Here is an 18,018-nt window from a genome sequence, read left to right as displayed (position 1 = left end):
AAAATAGTAACTAGAGAAGTGTTATCACTGAAGCCATTTTCCAAGGCATCAAAAACCTAAGAGTATCAAATATGAACATCTCTGGGGCTCTGTGTAAGGAAGTATCTGTAGACTCCTGCTAAAGTAGATTGTCTTGCCAGAGCTCTAAAGCATCAGAGGTACCGGAAGCCTGCAGACGGACTGGCCCTTTTTCTCTGCTGCCAGAAGGACGAGAGGGTGTCTGTGTGACAGAGAACTTGTTCTGCCACATCACAGCTCCCTGGATAGAATGAGTTATTGGTGTACATTAAACTAATAATTATAAATTGCTGTGGCTAGTGCTAGCAGAACTGTGACAGCAGACCTTTGAGGAGATAAGAAATTAGGACTTTCCTGATTTATGTATAAATAACATATTTTTTCAAAAGTTATAATTTCCAAAAGTTATACATACATCCATCAGTTTTAACCAGATCTACGCTACACTACACTTGGAGTAGTGTTTCTGTTGGTTGTACATACTCTGCAAGGAAAGGAACTTAAGTTTTGAATCTTGAGGTACAGCAGCTATGACATGCAGAGCACTTGTAAACTTTGCTGAAGGATCTGAAAGGCTCAGGCACCTAGGTATTTGCTAGAAGATGTGAGATCACTACCAGGAAGCAGCAGAGGAGAACATCTCTGCTGGCTGATTGATGGAAGAAGTTTGACCTACCAGTGTGATGCAGAGGCAATATTGGGAGGGATCAGTAGAGCTGATAGACTACAAATATGAATGTGAATAGTGATGGCAAGACCCTGCTTGGATGCTGTATTCAGTCCTGGCTATAAGGCTGAGATAAATAAATATAATTTCCCCCTGCCCCCTGATCAACCAACAAAATAAAATTCCCTCAATTGCTAAATATAGGAATACAGAAGTAGGCCTCAAGGTATGATTGATCCTTCAGGAACATAGATTGGCCATAGGATGTCGTTTACAGGCAAAAATTGTATAAAGTTGTTGCAATCATTTCAGCTAAGAATTTAGGTGAAGGCTCCTATCCAACAGAGGAACAAAATCAGGAACATGCTATCAATTGGGAGAGTGATAACAGCACCAAAAAACCTCCTAGCCAGTTACATGAGAGAGCGTTAACAGCTGTGTAAATGAGATTATACATTGTCTCTGTAGGGGACTGGCCTTGCTGACCTAAGATGTTCTTTCTAGTCTTAAGTGCAACTGCTTAATTCTTTAGCTGATGGTGCAGACATTTCCCAGCCATTCACGAGGGGATATGAAGATGTGAACAGAGTGGGCATAAACTGGAATACCTCTGATTTACCTTGCAACCATTCTCCTAAGATAGAAGTAATATATATTTCTACTAGAATCTCTGGTTTTGTTCTAAGCACAACTTTCCCTAGTTTCTATAGATAAAAATTAGAAAGTCTCATGTAAAAATATTAAAATACTTAGTATTTAATATTTTAACTTCCACAAGCCTTTGTCAAATGTAAGCAGAGGGATAACTTAATTGAAATATGTAATAAGTTAAGAATAAAAAGAATGTGTTAGGTCCATAATTTAAAAATAGAAATGTTTTTCTATGTCTTCTAAACATGCTGTAGAAGAAGAACCGATGTAATAAAAGTTAAATTTTCTTCTACCTTTCTGTGAGGTTCTATAATTGAAATTTTTTATTACTTAGCATCCTTGCACTTTATGAAATTTTAAAAAGTTTCCCTGTGTTAGGCAGTAAGTCTACCCAAAATAGATACTATTTAAATAAAAAACCCCAAAATTACAGTGGTATCAGAATGCATTTATACTGAGTACCATTTTCAAATCCCTGTTACACACTTACAGTAGCTGTCTTCCAGTGGAATTAAAAGAAACACTTGGTATTGTGATTGCTAACACAGTATAAGGTTCTAGTACTTAGATATTTCTCAGAGCCTACTTGAAGAAGTCAACTTCTATATTCATCCAGCATTTAAAGCACCAACAATACAAAAAATTAAAGTTAAGAATCACAATACATATTTTATGTTTCTCCAGAAGATAACTGTTGAATGCCAACAGACTGTCAACAGCCACAACTCTGAAAACCAGGGAACATTTATTCAGTGCCACTGAAGCACAAGAAAATATGGAATTATCATGTACTTCTTTTGTTTAGGTACTTTTTTTATCTTCCCATGTATTAAGCTTAATGAATACTAGTTGAAAGTTTACAGGCTTGACTATTTATTTTTCCACAAGATTTCTGCATAGATTATAAGTCTCTTTTTAACAAAAGCAAGATGTACTTCTCTGATCTTGCAATTGCTGAAAAAAAAGTTACATTTTCTACCATCCTGTTCCGTTAGGGATAAAATGAATCACTTTGAATTACATAACAACATCTATTTAAGAGTTTCCTTTCACACCCAAGCCAAATACCTACCTAGAGCCAACAGGTAGAAACCTATGATAGTCTCTCCTTGCTCTGTTACAGCTGCCTCTCTGGTCAGAAAACTGATGTTGTTGTTCCTCCAGGGTGCCTGTGCAGAAAACTGAACAGACATTTTCAGTGGAGCTTCTGATGCAGAAATCACCCTTCCCCAGAATGTCTTGGTGAATAAAATGGCTCCAGCCTTTTTCTCAGTTTCTGCTTGCTGTATTCAAGGGAGCTCTCAATAAGACTAATGATCTAAAGAAGAAAATCTCAAGGGACAGGAGCTTTGCAGCCTTCTGACCTATTCTTCTTCACTAATCCTATCTATTAATACAGCCTGTAAACCTGTGGCCACCAAAAGACATTACTGCTATGTGCAAAAACCTCTAATGAATAGTATCTGACAAAAGAGACAACTTCCTTTAAAATAAGGTGACACCACAAAACCTACAGGCTCACAGACACACCCACACCATACTGATACATAGCTTACATAGCTGTACTTTCATCTTCTTTTCTTCACTGAAGATGAGTGGAATTTTAGTTCAAATGAAATTCAGGGGAAATCTCACACAAATTAATAAATGGCACAGTGAAAAAAACCAAAACAGGGAGGTGTGATCACCTGAGAATGTGACTTTAACATAGCAGAAAAAATAATCTAATAACTTACTTTACCAGCAGGATAGGTGTTAATTTAAAAAGAAGGGAAGGTAATTTCCAGTACAGGTTGAAAAAAAATGTAAGTACTTTGGATCATATTTTTAGACTGCTAAGTACTCTCTAATCTTGGAGTAAGGTCCAAGTACAATGTTGGACCCATATGTTTTCCCATACTGTTGAGAAATGAGATCTTGTTTTGTTGAAGTGAGTGGGATTTGAGTCAGCTGGGAGTACTTTTAGTCTTTTCTGGGGTATCAGTGATTGTGTTTTAGATATGGCCTCTCTTAACAATCAGGTTGTAGTCATAATTGATAAAAAAAACTTGAGTCTAAATTAATTCATTTGGAGCAATGTGGGTCTCAGATTCAGTCAAAGAGAGAAATGGGAGTTTCTAGCCAGGCAGAAGCCTGGGAAAGAGTTGGAAAAGAATGTAAATAATTTTTTATCTCTCTTGTTTTTCACATTGTTTATAGTTAAGCTCTATCACTGTGCGTCAAGCACTTTGCACCAATGCTATTGGTTGTTTTCACTTCAGGACCAATGGAGTTGGTCCTCACAAAGCTCTGTATAAAAAGCAGTGTATTTTGAATAAACCGGAGTTTTACTCTCAGCAGCCTTCTGAGCCAGTCTCTTCATTCCCATCCTGCCTCGACAGTGACAGAGCAGCAAAGTGGTTAAACATCATTTTTGGTGATTGTTTTCCCCCCACCCCAGTCTTCACACACTGAGAGTGATTAAAACCTTGATCGGCTTTCAGTTTTCTCCTTCCTCCTTCTGGTGGCATGCTTCAGTGAAGAAGAGAGGCTGGGCAAACTGCTGTGGTTTGTTTGGTGGGTCTGCAGTGACCATGCTTCCAAACGAGAGGAAGGCTCCCTCTGCAGATTACAGGAGCCTAATTTCGTGTCTCTCAGTGCTTTGGTGGTGACCAATTTAGTGTCTTCAAAGAGATTATCCCCAGGTGCATTCACTATCTTCACAAAGGGCTTTGAAAGGATTAGAGCAGCATATGCTATGGGCAGTTCTATACAAGGACAAGAGAACTAAAATGCTGTGGTAGTATTGGACAAATTACTGCGTCTGACACAGCTGCAATTGTGGGAAGGCACGTGAAAAATGGACTTGGCTATGAAAGGACCCTAAAGCACCCCTTTGCTGCAGGCTGGGCCCACAGGAAGGACACAAACCATGCGAACGGCCTTGGGGCACGGCACCCCAAATCACCCCCGGGGCTGCACCAGGGCTCAGGGCAGCCGCTGCCACAGGGGAAATGAGCGAGGAAACGCCTGGAGCCACCAGTGTCTCGGGATATCTGAATAAAGGCAGCGATGAAATGACCGGACTAGGACACAACGGGGCAATAAAGCCCATCTTACCAACGTACCAAACCAACCAGTGGTCTCTGAGGCAGCAGGCAAAGCCAATTTAGAGCAGATACAAGCCATAAGTATCTTCTACTTGGGCTGCTAAAAAGTGCAACAGCCTTTGAATCCTCCCTATTTGCCTAAGCGCTTTCAAAGTGACATATATACCAGCACAAAAAAGCAAATATCACAGCAGCCAGGACTGGCCTGGCATCCTCAGTCTGGTTATGTTGCAATCCAATGTACTGTTTCAAATACAGAAAAATCCTAAAAATTAAAATTTGTGTGTGACAGAAAACATATGATGAATGCTCCCAACAAGCACCTGTTTTCCCTGAGGAGCACGGAAATTTGGGCAGTTGCCAAAGAAATGATTATTTCAGAAAACTGGTGTAAGTTCTCACAGCACTATTTTTTCACAATGCCTGTTATACATGGGTTAAAGGAAAGGACCGTTGAAGGAAGAGGCAAAAGGAAAACTTTTCAGAAGGAATGGGTTAAGATAAACCATAAGCAGATAAAAAATTGGTTGTGTGGAGTGAAAGTACAGTTTTGTCTCTGTAAGGCATAAAATTTTCTGAAATTTTATAGAACTGTAATTGAGGGATTTCCAGGCAAATCCAATGGTATATTAGTAGGAACTTGTCTACATAGATTCTTCTTGATGAATTATTTTCATTTTCACTTAACATTTTTAATTAGAATATTCCCTACAAAGTGAAAAAAAACCTGTTACTATCCAATAAGACGTCACTTAGTCTTGCAATGAACAGTCACACAATGATGAGTTATGCCTATGGATTTCATCAAGGTAGCCAGAAAACGCATTTTATATCAGTGACAGAAGATCTTTTCAAATCCAGGTCATGTATGCTTTCCCTGGTTCCAATAAAATACAGTTGTTGAAAGTATTTGCACAGATTCTTTTCTAAGGCACATTGAATGAAAAGGAAAAAAAATCCCGAGATCAGGCAAGTAACGCTTCAAACTTGTTAATGGACAAACAGGAATGACTGCCTGCTGCAAGCTGTTTGGAATTGTTTACCAGTAAGAGCCAGATTTGAATCTACTTTTTTGTAACCAATATCCAATTTTGTAGAACAAAATCACACCTGAAATATTAAAACTGAAGAGTGATCATAATGTAAAACAACATGCTTGACCATTTACATTTCAAAACATGCCTGTTTAACCCTGGATGTTAGCTCTTGCTGTGACATTTTAGAATGAAAACAATTGCACTCTATGCATTCTGTAATTAAATGTCTAAACCACATTTTTTTGCCTGTGTTGGGTTATTTGGCAAACTCAGTTAAGAAAATGGTTGCATCACATAATGAATATATTGCAAAATCCATACTTCTGCCATGATTTCTATGGGCTTTAGCCTATTCAGTTTCATACATTATTCTTCATCTCATCAATCCTGAATGCTAATTTTTCTCTGTGGGGTTGTGTTCTATAGGTTGTGACTGATATTGAAAACTACATGACAGAAAAAAATGCTTGGTCAGTGCTTATTACTGCAATATACAGTTTGAAATGAACTATTTCTCAAGGAACACTCTTTAGATTGATGCTAATACAAAAACAGGCTACCTTGCTTCTTCAGATATATGCTACTTTCATGTTGAAAGATGATTGAAGAGAATGGAAAATACTTTGTGCAGATTAGGTGGCTGAAGCTTCATATTATTTAAACTCCCTTTTCTGAGCTGAACTCACACTGCAGAGGTTAGGTGATGGTAAAGGAAAATAAAACTTTTTGGACAGCTGAATCAGTTTGCAAGAGGTCTCAAGTGAAGCGGGGCCAAGTCCTGCTTCTGAGGTGATAGAGGGTTTCCTAATAAGAGGTGGGGCCATTCTTGGCAACCACTGAGAGAATGGCTAAAAGGCAGGAGCCTTTCTGTGGCACAAAGGAATACAAGATTTGAGCTCTTTTATTTCTAACCTGTCTTCATGAGTTGCACTGATTTCTTTTTTTATTATTAAAAGAATGTTACTGTAGCTCCTGCTACAGTAAAACTTGGATTTTTGGCATTAAAAGCCTTCCAGTCATCCTTGGTGAGCTCGTTACAGCAGCAGGTTTAAACAAACCCAATTCAAAAGAATGGCTGGCTGGTATTCTGTCACTGGGGTGCTTTTGCTGTCTGTGTTGCAGTAGTGCTTCACTGCTCCAGTTTGGAGGGGAGCCCAGTGAGAGCATCAATTTTCCCCAAATATGGGCTTACATCATATGCCTGTAATTTCAAAATGGTACATGTTTTGAGATGTGAATACTGTTCTTTAATTTTTTAGGTGTTGGTTCAAAAAGGCAGACTATATCAGGGTTTTTCTACTTACCACGCTCTGAAATACACTAACAGGGGCAGGTGCACTGAATGATCTGTGATTGACTCATCTAAAGAAATCACTCTCCGCAGAAAAGGCAGAACAAAACCTCCAGCATTTGATGTATCAGCAGTACTTTAATGTCAGGAGAAACTTAAAGTTGCATTCTAGGAACTAAGCAAGCTATTGCAAATTCAGCTATTGCAGATTAGGAATTAGACGGGAAGTAACAGAGAAGCCAAAAGCGTTTTAAATGTATTTCATTTATGATGAAAGAAAATAAATAAAGAACACTAACATGGGAAAAAGTATCCATAACTATTCAATACAACACATACTTTCTAGCACCTATCATTCTCCCTGGTGTTTTACTTACCTTTCCACTCTTTCTCTCGAGTCTTCAGGCAGTTGCCTTCAGTCAGAGGAGGAAATAGTGACAGGGAGCATAATTTTGTCTTATTTTTTTTTTTTCTGAAAAGAACACGATGGCAGTGCCCAAACAGCATGATGCTGAAATTCCTGATTCCTTTCTTCTCTTTCTAAAGTCTGCTCGGAGCTTAATATGGTAGATTTTCTTTCTTACTTTACAGCTTGTTCTTTTTATTTGGTCTGCAACTCCACATTATGTCTGAATGACTTGTATAAAAAATATCTTACATATGTTGTATACCTCTTTTCTGTTTCCTCTGGTACCTATAAACCAGTTTTACCTGTGTCAAAGGTTCACATTTGATTGTTTGCTGCTGAGCTATCCATAGCCCTTAAATATGGACATTCCCATGCTCTCTTCTCTTACCCTTTTCATGTCTGCACTCCTCTCCCCTGCATCTTGGGTTGCCACAGACAGCCCTCAATCACCGTGTCTGACCTTTTTCCTTTTACACTGCAATATTAAGATGATGGAATAAAAATTTATCTTTGCACAAAATAACTACTCACTATTTTCTGTATAAAAATTGTGGTTATATCCTATGATCAAATCAGGAAATAGTGACCTGATATTTAAAATAAACTGTTGTCACAGCTAAGCCAGCTACAATGAAGTTCCAGGCAGGCTAAGGCAATTTGAGACAAAGCAAGCCTGACATGCCTTAATGCTGCAGTGTCAGTGCACAGGCTGTGGTAGCTCACTGGCAATAGCAGTAACTGTGTTTGTGTGCTACTGGTTACACAGATCAGGCAGTGGCTGGACAGGGCTGCACTGGCTTCACTAAAGTTTTGGTCATCACATAAAATTATAGAAAAAAGCAAACGTCCTGCTTAACTCCATCTGTTCTTGTGCTGCGTCAAATTATGCACAGGTTGATTCTGACCACTTTGAAGTGCAGGTTTTCCTTCTGGATGATACTTTTTGATTGCTTTTGATGACTCAGAGCATGCTTAGCTCCAGCATCCAAGTTAGCAAAAGAACACAGACTTTTATCTTAACATATTCATGCGAGATTGTGTGCAGGCAGCATCAAATAGAGCAAAACCGAGGGCACTGTGCTTTCATTGCGTTGCCTTTCCCATCATGTCTGAGAACAGCCTGTGAGGTTTCTGTCTTCATTATTATTGTGTTTGCCTTGCATAAAACATCCAGAATTTGCAGGGTAGTAAGATTCACACCCTGAAACTTCTTATTCAAACCTCAGGCATATTGTCTTCCTAGAACTTCCATTCAAAGTGATGAGCTTTCCAAGGATTTAACCACAATTAGAATTTAATCCTGGATTAAGAGAATACGCAACAGGAGGAAATTACTGAAAATATAAATAATCTTAACCTGGTGTTATGCTTCTGTCAGCCAAATCCTCTTCAATGTTTCCAGATGCCAGTTGCTATTACAAACTACATCCCGTAGATGCCTATGAAATGTTTAATATTTGCTTTCCAGCAGGTATGGGAGCCGGTAATAGGAGTGGCTCATAACAATGACCAGTTTAGGAAACTTCTGCATCATAGGAGTCCTAGACATGCTGGATTCTTCTCTTTATGGACTCTTACCCTTTATGGACAGACTGTAAGTTTCTGTTGAAAATCAGAAAGAATGCACCCTCCCAGAATCCTAAAAAGGAAAAATGGTTTTCTTCTGATGCTTAGTTCATGCTCCTGTACATCTCACACACCTCACAGAGATAATGGACATTTCCAGAATACTGAGAATGTCATTCACACAAAGAAGATTAGAGCTCAGAAAGCATCTAATCTATTAGGAGGTCACTTGAAAATAGTACAAGTGTTTAGAGAATCATTTCAAAGCTATATAACAATACACAATCAATTTAAAAGTATAAAGTTTTATGGACAACAAGACAGACAACAAGACATTTTCCTCACTTCCTATGTTGTTGTTTAGCATTAAATGTTACGCTTTTATTTCTTATTTTATTCTGGGCTTTGATACATACATCAAAATATCAGTACTAATAAGTCTTTATGTCCGAGATCCCAAGAAAGAGGAAAACAAAAATTTCCTTTCCTTTATATGATTTAGTTTACTTCAGCCTAGTACTTTTCCATACATCAAAAATATATGAAAAAAACCCAAACATTGTATTTATACTTACACAATGGTAAAGGTCCCTTGTTCCTTGTTCAAGAGGATATATGACTCTAACATCCACACTCTGGAAAGTTAGTGGGACCATTATTCTTGGACAAACCACTTCAGCTTTTCTTCCAAACTTTGGGGAAGAAGTCAGGAGTGCAACTTCTAGAAAAGCAAACTGAGGTTTGGATTGCCACTGTGTACCTACTGGCTCTTTCATGTGACTGCCAAAGAAATTCTGAGTCAATCCCAGGTATCTGGGGCATATGGTAAAACCCACAAGTTTTATCACAAACATTATTTCTTCACACAAACAGTTTTAACAGAAGCATCATTATGCCACAGTATACAAGTGTTGTGTGAAGGGACTCCATTCTGGCTCAGAATTTAATTTGGCATTTTATAGGAGACAGATTTCTGCCAATAAACTGTGTATAGACAATATTTTATAACCAAATTGTACACACTCTATTAGAGAGGAAGGAGCTGCATATCCTTACAAGCAGTGGGATTTTACATAAGAAACTTTGACTCCATTAAGCTTTTATTTACTAATGACAAGACTCATGCTCATTTTCAACAACACTGGTGAAAGAAAGGGAAAAATGTCACAAGCTCTGTATATTTTGTAAAGCCAGAAAGTTCTGTTAAATTTCAAGGAATATTTTGGAAACATAATAAATACATTATATGTTACCCTATACATGAAACAAAATTAGTTGGTGATTCCAAAACAGTGCACCTCAGGGGCAGAGCAGAAGCAGTAGCACTGCTGCTCCACTAACTTTCTAACACCTGAGTACCAGCATCAGCTGGGATTCAGCCCCAGCACCTGTAAGGAACAGTTCGTGCCTCTTGAAGTCCCTGTGCAAGGGCTCCAGGTTTTACCTTGAAGGTGGATGCAGCCTGCATGCAGTCACACACGTTTGCCAAAGAATGGGGGTGATGGGATGACAAGAGCACAGGCAGATTCCTGTGGCTGCTGCAGCAATTCAACCATCTATCCCCTCATCACCACTGCCCACCCCACTCTCTCCTCCTGGGCTTTTGTGTAGAGAAAGGCTGATTCCCTTTACAGTCCCTTCTATAAGGATTTAATGGAGCTGAAGTACTCATTTACTTTTTTTCCCATCCAAACCCCAGGACCTGTACAAAATCAGAATGTATTCTTTCAATTAATTGGGTTTATCTGGAGATGACTGCTTTCTAGCAGCATTTCCTAAAGAAAAAAACCCAGGTGTGCCATGACTATCAGCTTGCTTCTCCCTGCAAATTTGAAGCAATGTCCCAGTCTCAACACCTGCAACAGAGAAATAGTTTCAGATGTAAGGATTATAAGAGGTTTCAGGTAAAGATTTCTCAGCCTATAATAATGCCAAGTGAGAATTACTAATAAACTTTCCCAGCCTCTTCTCTTAAAAGGACATTTAAAAAGGGCAATAGCAGTTATTTGTCTGTCTTCACCACATGGCTGGGATCAACAGTCTTCTAGAAGACAGGTACTGTCATCTCAGCAGTCTTCAGGATGCCATAGTGGTACAGACAGGCTATAGATGTCAGCCTTCCTTGTAGGAAACATTGATACAAGACATACACAAAGACAAAAAATTTATTTTGTTTTTTGTTAAACTTCCACACATTTCACATTGCTAAGTTGATCTCTATAATGAAATGGTATTGACACTGCAAGTTGAAATTAAAAGGTTGACCAAAAAGTTAATGTATACCACTAACTTCCACTGAAAAATCATTTGGACCTACAAAGAGCTTTTCCATGTGAATGAATGCAGCATTTTTACAAGAGGAGTAAATTCAGTACAACATAAGACCTAAAGGAGAGAAAACACCATATCTTCTTTCCCTGGAAAGTTTTAAAACATCAATATTTTTTGCAGGGACTCTGCTCTGAGATCAATTTAGGGAAAGGAAGGAAGCAGATGACTTCTCAGAGAAACAGGAACAGACAACTCCAGTAGGGATTTCAGAGTGGCTTGCCTAAAAATTACAGTCTCTTTGATCTTGTAAATGAATGGCAAAGTTCTTCAGCACCTCAAAAGAAGCAGTATCAGCTTTACAGGGCTGTTTGCCTGGTGTATAAATAAATAGGCTGCTTACCTGGGCAAGAGCACATGCTATCAAGCAAGGTCAGAAGAGGTGAGGAGTTACATCCAAACTGCAGCTTGACATGGCCAAGGAGTTGGGCACTTCACCACATTGCCCACTTTTGCTCATAATCCTTTGAGCAGGTCAGCCAAGGCTGTATCTGCTGAGGGAAAACAGAGACCATCACTGTTCACAGACACACAGGAAGTGAGTTTTCAAAACACTCTCAGTTCCCAGGTCACTTTACCAGTGCAAAGTGGAAAAATAAGGGATAAATTTTGAATGGCATTATGCACCATGCCAAGTCTTTTCACAAAGGACATTTTATTTGCCCAGGCAAACTCAAAAATCCCACCAGTCTCAAGGCTTGGCTACAATTCACACAAGTGATCTGAGTCCTGCTTGCACCTGTGGGAAGTTTTAAGATTCTTTTCTGATACTAGGTCAGAGATATTTGCTTTCTCATAATGCTTTCAATTACATAGTATCTCTTGAGAAGGATAATTGTAAAGCTCAAGACTACTGGAAGTTTCCTTTAAAATGCTACAAGAACTGATTCTCTAACATCCTGACTGGAAAGAGGAGTTGGTGGAGCTATCCATACTGTGGCAGTACTACTACTGAATGTTCACTTCCCCTTGGAGCAATAAAAAGTCAGACTAAAGGACATTTGTGTAATTTCAAGTGACAGAGGCAAACCCAAAAAACAATAACAATTGGTCATAGACAGAAGGTTTTGTCTCCATTCTCTATAAGGCTCCTTCTTTCCCCACAGGAAAACACCCAGGGAAGTAATTCACAGCGTGGCAGACAAGATGGTTCTCTGCAGAAATGCTAGATTTTCTTCTCTCTTTCGGATTTCTGGAAATGAAAACTGAGCACAGCAGGAGATTGAGAATGGATGAATACCAACACTGCAATGAGCTGTTAGTCAAGAACAAAAACCTGACCTGTGTGAACAGCAGAAGGAAATTACCTTTCAGATGCTTCTTAATGCTGTCCTCACGATGAGGTACACAACTCAGGAGCTTGCATTGCCACTGCAGGAACAGTAAGTGGAGAGCTCTGAGAGAACACACCTAATTCACAATTATTCTCCTATATCTTTAAATCTATAACATAATCTGTGTGCCACATGAGATCATGGAGATCTTGCCAATAGCTCAGTTGTTCCCTCTCCTTACATACACCTGCTAGAAACTTAGGGATGAAGAGGTATGCTTTGTTAAATAGATCCTTGATCCCACCTCTGGCCTGACACTTTCAATGATGGTAAATCTCAGCTGTGCATTTCCTGCCTCTCTCAGGGCTTTCCACATGTTTTGTTTTTTGACTCTAAGCACATTCACACCCATCACCAAAGAGTATGATTTCTATCACTTTAGGTTTGGATGTGCCCCAACTTATCCCCATTACATGCAGCCAACACTGGAAGGAGTATGTCTCCCACACCATGAGAAAAGGGTTTCTGCAGTAAAGAGGAGCACAAGTCCTTCTCTCGGTACTATTCCTGGCACAGCCCTGGATTATTGGCACTATGATATAAAAATATGTTATCCTAGTATTATCTCAGGATATATTCCTTCAAATGACTTTTCAGGCCCAAAAGGGACATGGCATCAAACAGCCGAGCAAAGACTCTCAGGGCACTTTCCATCATCTATGCAAGGAAAAGAATTGACAAAAATAAGCATATTTTATTTTGTTGCTCTGGAACAGCAATGGATGCACTGCTATTTGGACTAGCAGAAGCAGCCAGGAAAGCCTACCAGTCAAAGTGCTCTTAACAGCTTTGAGAAAGTCCCATGCCTTGTCTGGTACTGAGAAGGTACTGAGAAAGTACTGGTACTGGTTTGCTCTACATACTGAGTCATATGAGAATATTATTATATTCTTATAAGAATATAATATTATTATATTCAAGACAGTTGACATTTATAGCATCCTTTTGTTGCTCGTTGTGAAGCTAAGATTTGTTGCCTCATTTCTCTTTACAGAGAAAAGCAAGGCACAACTTCTTCCCAAGGATTTACTGGGAAAGGTAATGAGAAGCTTCAGAGACAACAAAAGAAAACAATTCTTATCTGCTCTTGTGTTTGTCCCACATGGTATGTGATATGGAGATTGTTTACCTACGGTGATTGCTTGATTGGATTCTGGTGAAGGTTGTTTGGATTCATGGACCAATTGAATCCAGCTGAGAGTCACGGGTTTTGTTAGTTAGATACAGTAAGTTAAAAAATCAGTATGTAGAATAGTATAGTATCTCTTTAAATAGTATATTAGTGTAATATAATATAGTTTTGATAAAGCAAGTGTTCAGCATTCCAAAGCCTTCTGATCTGGAGCCAGACATCATTTTTTCCTGCTGGGGAGGGTTGCCTGATTTCTGATAAAGATTTACCTTCAGCTTACACTTATACTTTGCTACCTCTGTCATGGCGAAGCTGAGCACCCCATCGCAAGCTGCCTGAAGAAGCCAAAGTCTGCTCCCCTGAAGTCTAGGGCTTTCTCCCTCTCACTTGTCTTCCTCACACTTCCTTTCACATCAGCCACCATGCAGACTGGCTCATCCCCGGCTTTCTGCCCTGCTAGGAGTTTCTAGTCTCTAGTGCTCCCTAGGCATAGGGTAGCTCTGGTTCTGTGAGCAGCTGAGACACCTCTGCAGAAGCACCATTAGGATGGCTCCTGCTTGCAGTCTTTATTGGGCTTAGGGGTGAGAGGGACTGTGGGGTGCTGGACAGGGAGATGTGTATCCCTAGCTGGAGGCAGCATGATTGACGGTCTGCCAGGGCAGAGAGCTTGGTGGCTACAAATCCTATTTTGCCCCTGCACTTTTTTGATGTTTAAAACTGTGTTCTCTAACAGAAAGGCTCAGCTTTTACAACGTAAGGCTTCAAGAATAATTTAATTTCACAAGATCCTTTATATAGTAATGGCTATAAAGCCCCCTCAGCTTTCACAGAATCTTGCTTTTACCAGTCAGTGCTGGGCCAAGTCACTGATGACAGAACCAGCTAAGGACTGCTACAAGTGACTTCAAGATTAATGGATATAAAAATTCATAAAATTTTTTGTAAAAAATTAATTTATTTTTTCAGAAGAGATGACAGCAAACTTGCTGTAAGTAGCTGTGCATACAGTGAAAATATTAATTACTGGCTCCAGGCACTGAATGTCTTCAAAGAGGCCCTGGATTCCAGGGAAACAGAAGGTATATTGCAGCTGGGCATCACACTGTAGCGATGTACAGTTCAGATGGCCTTAGGAAGAGGAAACACAGGCCTCAAGGTGAAAACCCTCAGATATTGGTAGGAAATATGTACGTACTGGGGAGCATTAAAAAGAGATTACTTACCTTACCCTCAGTATTTAACCCTCCACAGAATGAACTCCCATACCAAATGCTATATGAGAAAGAACTCATCCCTAGGGCCAGCTTTTGTAGCTAAGCAAATTATCACATTGTAACAAACGCTGTAAAACATGGCTTAAATTAATAATGAGTAACTGTACACAAAGCCTTTCCTGTGCTTGTCATACCACCTTCACAAAGCGAGGGCGTGTGAATAGCTTATCTTTGGGCTACATCTTGAGACGCAACACTCGAACTGAGCAATGCTTCAGTGGTGACGCATTGCTGCCATCCTGTGGCAGGCACACGCATTTCAGACTGACACCCGCCTGAAAGAAAACAGTCCTTCTTTAAAGGTGTCGCTTTAGAAAGAACTAAACAGCGTCATTCTTAAATGCCACAGAAAGAAAGCCAGCCGTCTGTAACCTGCAATATTCAGATCTTAGAAAGCCATGAGCCATTATAGCGATTCTACCACAAATTACTCTCTGAAGCAGAAAATAAGGACCAGGTGGGAATGGGCTCATGTCACCTTTTTACTTGGAGAGGTATTGCAGCATTCAGTGGTCCAACTCCAGAGAGGAAGTTAACCCTAGCCCAGTTCTACCCCTAACCATTTCAGACTGCTAGTTCCAGAACAGACTGGAATAAATAAAAGGTTATCCCTGTTTCTGATGGCAACTGTGCCTGTGTCCTCAAATGGAAAATCCGTAAGACAGCTGGAATAATTCACAGAATTCACAGAATGACTAGGTTGGAAGAGAACTTAAAGATTGAGTCAAACCCAAAATAAGGAGAGCCCTCTGCTAAGATTGTATCCAAACACAATATAAATAGCACCATTCCTAACACTGAGTCTAAGGGGTGTACTCAGGGAGGTGTGTGGCATAAATGAACCAGTGAATGACCAGCTGATTTTTACTTTCTGAGATTCTATTTCTCACATCTTTGTGACCCAGTTCTAGTCATTGGTGGCAGAAAGGTTTCTGTAACACGCTTGGAGACCCAGGCACCTGGGAACACACAAGAACTCGCAGATTGACAGTAGTGGGTGCAGTATTGTTTAACTTGTTCCTCAATGACCTGGATGAAGGGGCAGATGCCTCCTCAGCAGGTTCACTGATGACACAAAGTCGGGAGGAGTGGCCGATACCCCAGAGCGCTCCACAGCCCTTGAGAAGGACCTGGACAGGCTGGAGAGATGGGCAGGGAGGAACCTCCTGAAATTCAACAAAAGGAAATGCAGGGTCCTACACCTGGGGAGAAATAACCCTGGGCACCAGCACAGGCTGGGGGCTGACCTGCTGGAAAGCAGCTCTGTGGAGAAGGACCTGGGGGTCCTGGTGAGCAACAAGTCATCCATGAGCCAGCAGTGTGTCCTTGTGGCCAAGAAGGCCAATGGAATGCTGGGTGCATTAGGAAGGGCACTGCCAGCAGCTCAAGGGAGGTGATCCTGCCCCTCTGCCCTGCCCTGGTGAGGCACATCTGGAGTGCCGAGTCCAGACCTGGGCTCCTCAGGACAAGAGAGACATGGAGCCCCTGGAGTGGCTCCAGTGGAGGGTAACAAAGATGATTGAGGCCCTGGAGCATCTCTCTGATGAGGAAAGGCTGAGGGAGCTGGGCCTGTTCAGCCTCGAGCAGAGGCACTGAGAGGGGAACTCATCGATGTCTGTGAGTATCTGAAGGGAGGTGCCAGGAGGATGGAGCCGGGCTCTGCTCCGTGGTGTCCATTCTGTCAATGGGCAGAAACTGATGCACAGGAAGTTCCACCTGAACATGAGGAAGAATTTCTTTACTGTGTGGCTGACTGAGCACTGGAACAGATTGACCAGAGAGGCTGAGGAGTCTCCATGACTGGAGACATTCCAGAACCATCTGGACACAGTCCTGTGTAATGTGCTCCAGCATGACGATCCTGGTATCCAAGTTTTATACACTATAAAGGAAAAAAATGCAGCAACAAATTCAGTAACTAGATTTCCTGGTTCATAGCATTTCTTTATGAATTATTGTTAGGACTGAACTGTGATCAGCTAATCCAGCAAGCCATTGCTGATCAAGACATTGAAACAAAACAGCCACAACTCCTGAGGTAGGTCCTGGTCAAAAGAACGTTAGCAAGGGAACAAGACATTTCACTTCACAGTTCATTTCACCAGGACAAACCACTTTAACACATTCCTTCTGGTTCCTCCAGTGAAAGAAAGTTAGTAAGGAAGGTAACTAGAAATTCTCCATCATTAGATGGACCCAAGAAAACGCTGCAACCACACTGCTACCTGTGAAATTGTAGACACCTTGAAAAGAAATTTTATTGTCTTTGCATAACAACGCTCTGTATCACAGAGTGTTTCTGTTTATGGTTAAAATAAACACTGCTGGGTCCACAAGAAAAGCAGAACACTAAATTCACACAATGTGACTCAAGATCCATTTTGTTCTGAGATTTCATATATTACTGTATGGTAGTCTAAGTGGTTTTTAGAGTGTCTTTCTATCCAGGGTTAACTTGGGGGGTTCACGAGTTTTAAAAATCAGGATTAGTATCTGACTCCAGTAATAATTCCACTATTGCCCAAAAGAAAGAGAGACAGAACAACATGAGGAATCACGTAGGCTCAGGTTTGGATCCATCAGAACCAGAAGCACTCCACTGGAAAGCTTTGCCAGTGAGGCTGCTGCTGTCCACTGTGGCTGCCAGAGCAGGAGAAGCAGGCTTCCTGCTGCACAGGCTCTGCACCAGCTACAGCTTCACAAGCTGAAACCCAGACCATAAATCGTCCCTTTGGAAAGGAGGAGACAGCTGTTGTGAAAGGTGCTGTGCAGATACACACTTGATTATCAACTCTGTTGCCAAGCACACAGGGAGACATTTCTGGTCTGGCTACAGCTTCCAAGGACAAGCACACAAAAAGAATCCAAATCGACTCTGGAAGCAACAATGATGTGAACAGCTACTGTACTACTCCAAGTTAAAGGCTACAATTACCTGGCGTAGTCAACAGCAGATGCTCTTTATCACCTACTCCCTACACCAGCTGAGAGTCCAGCTACGACATTATCTATCACCAGAAGGGAACTGATGTTGTTTTCAAGTTTCTTCTCTTAACCAAAACCATATCACTTTAGGACTACTTGACTACTTCTGACATCCTGTCCATACAGACCTCGATTCAAAATTTTAACCCTATTCATGAAGCAAATAATCTTAAAACAAAATAGCTGAAACACAGAAAAAGAGTAAGATAAAAAAAAAAAAAACAACAAATTTAAAAG

The sequence above is a fragment of the Taeniopygia guttata genome, chromosome 3 (genome assembly GCF_048771995.1).
Source record: "Taeniopygia guttata chromosome 3, bTaeGut7.mat, whole genome shotgun sequence".
NCBI lineage: Eukaryota > Metazoa > Chordata > Aves > Passeriformes > Estrildidae > Taeniopygia > Taeniopygia guttata.
Note: the sequence above shows the minus strand (reverse complement) of the source record.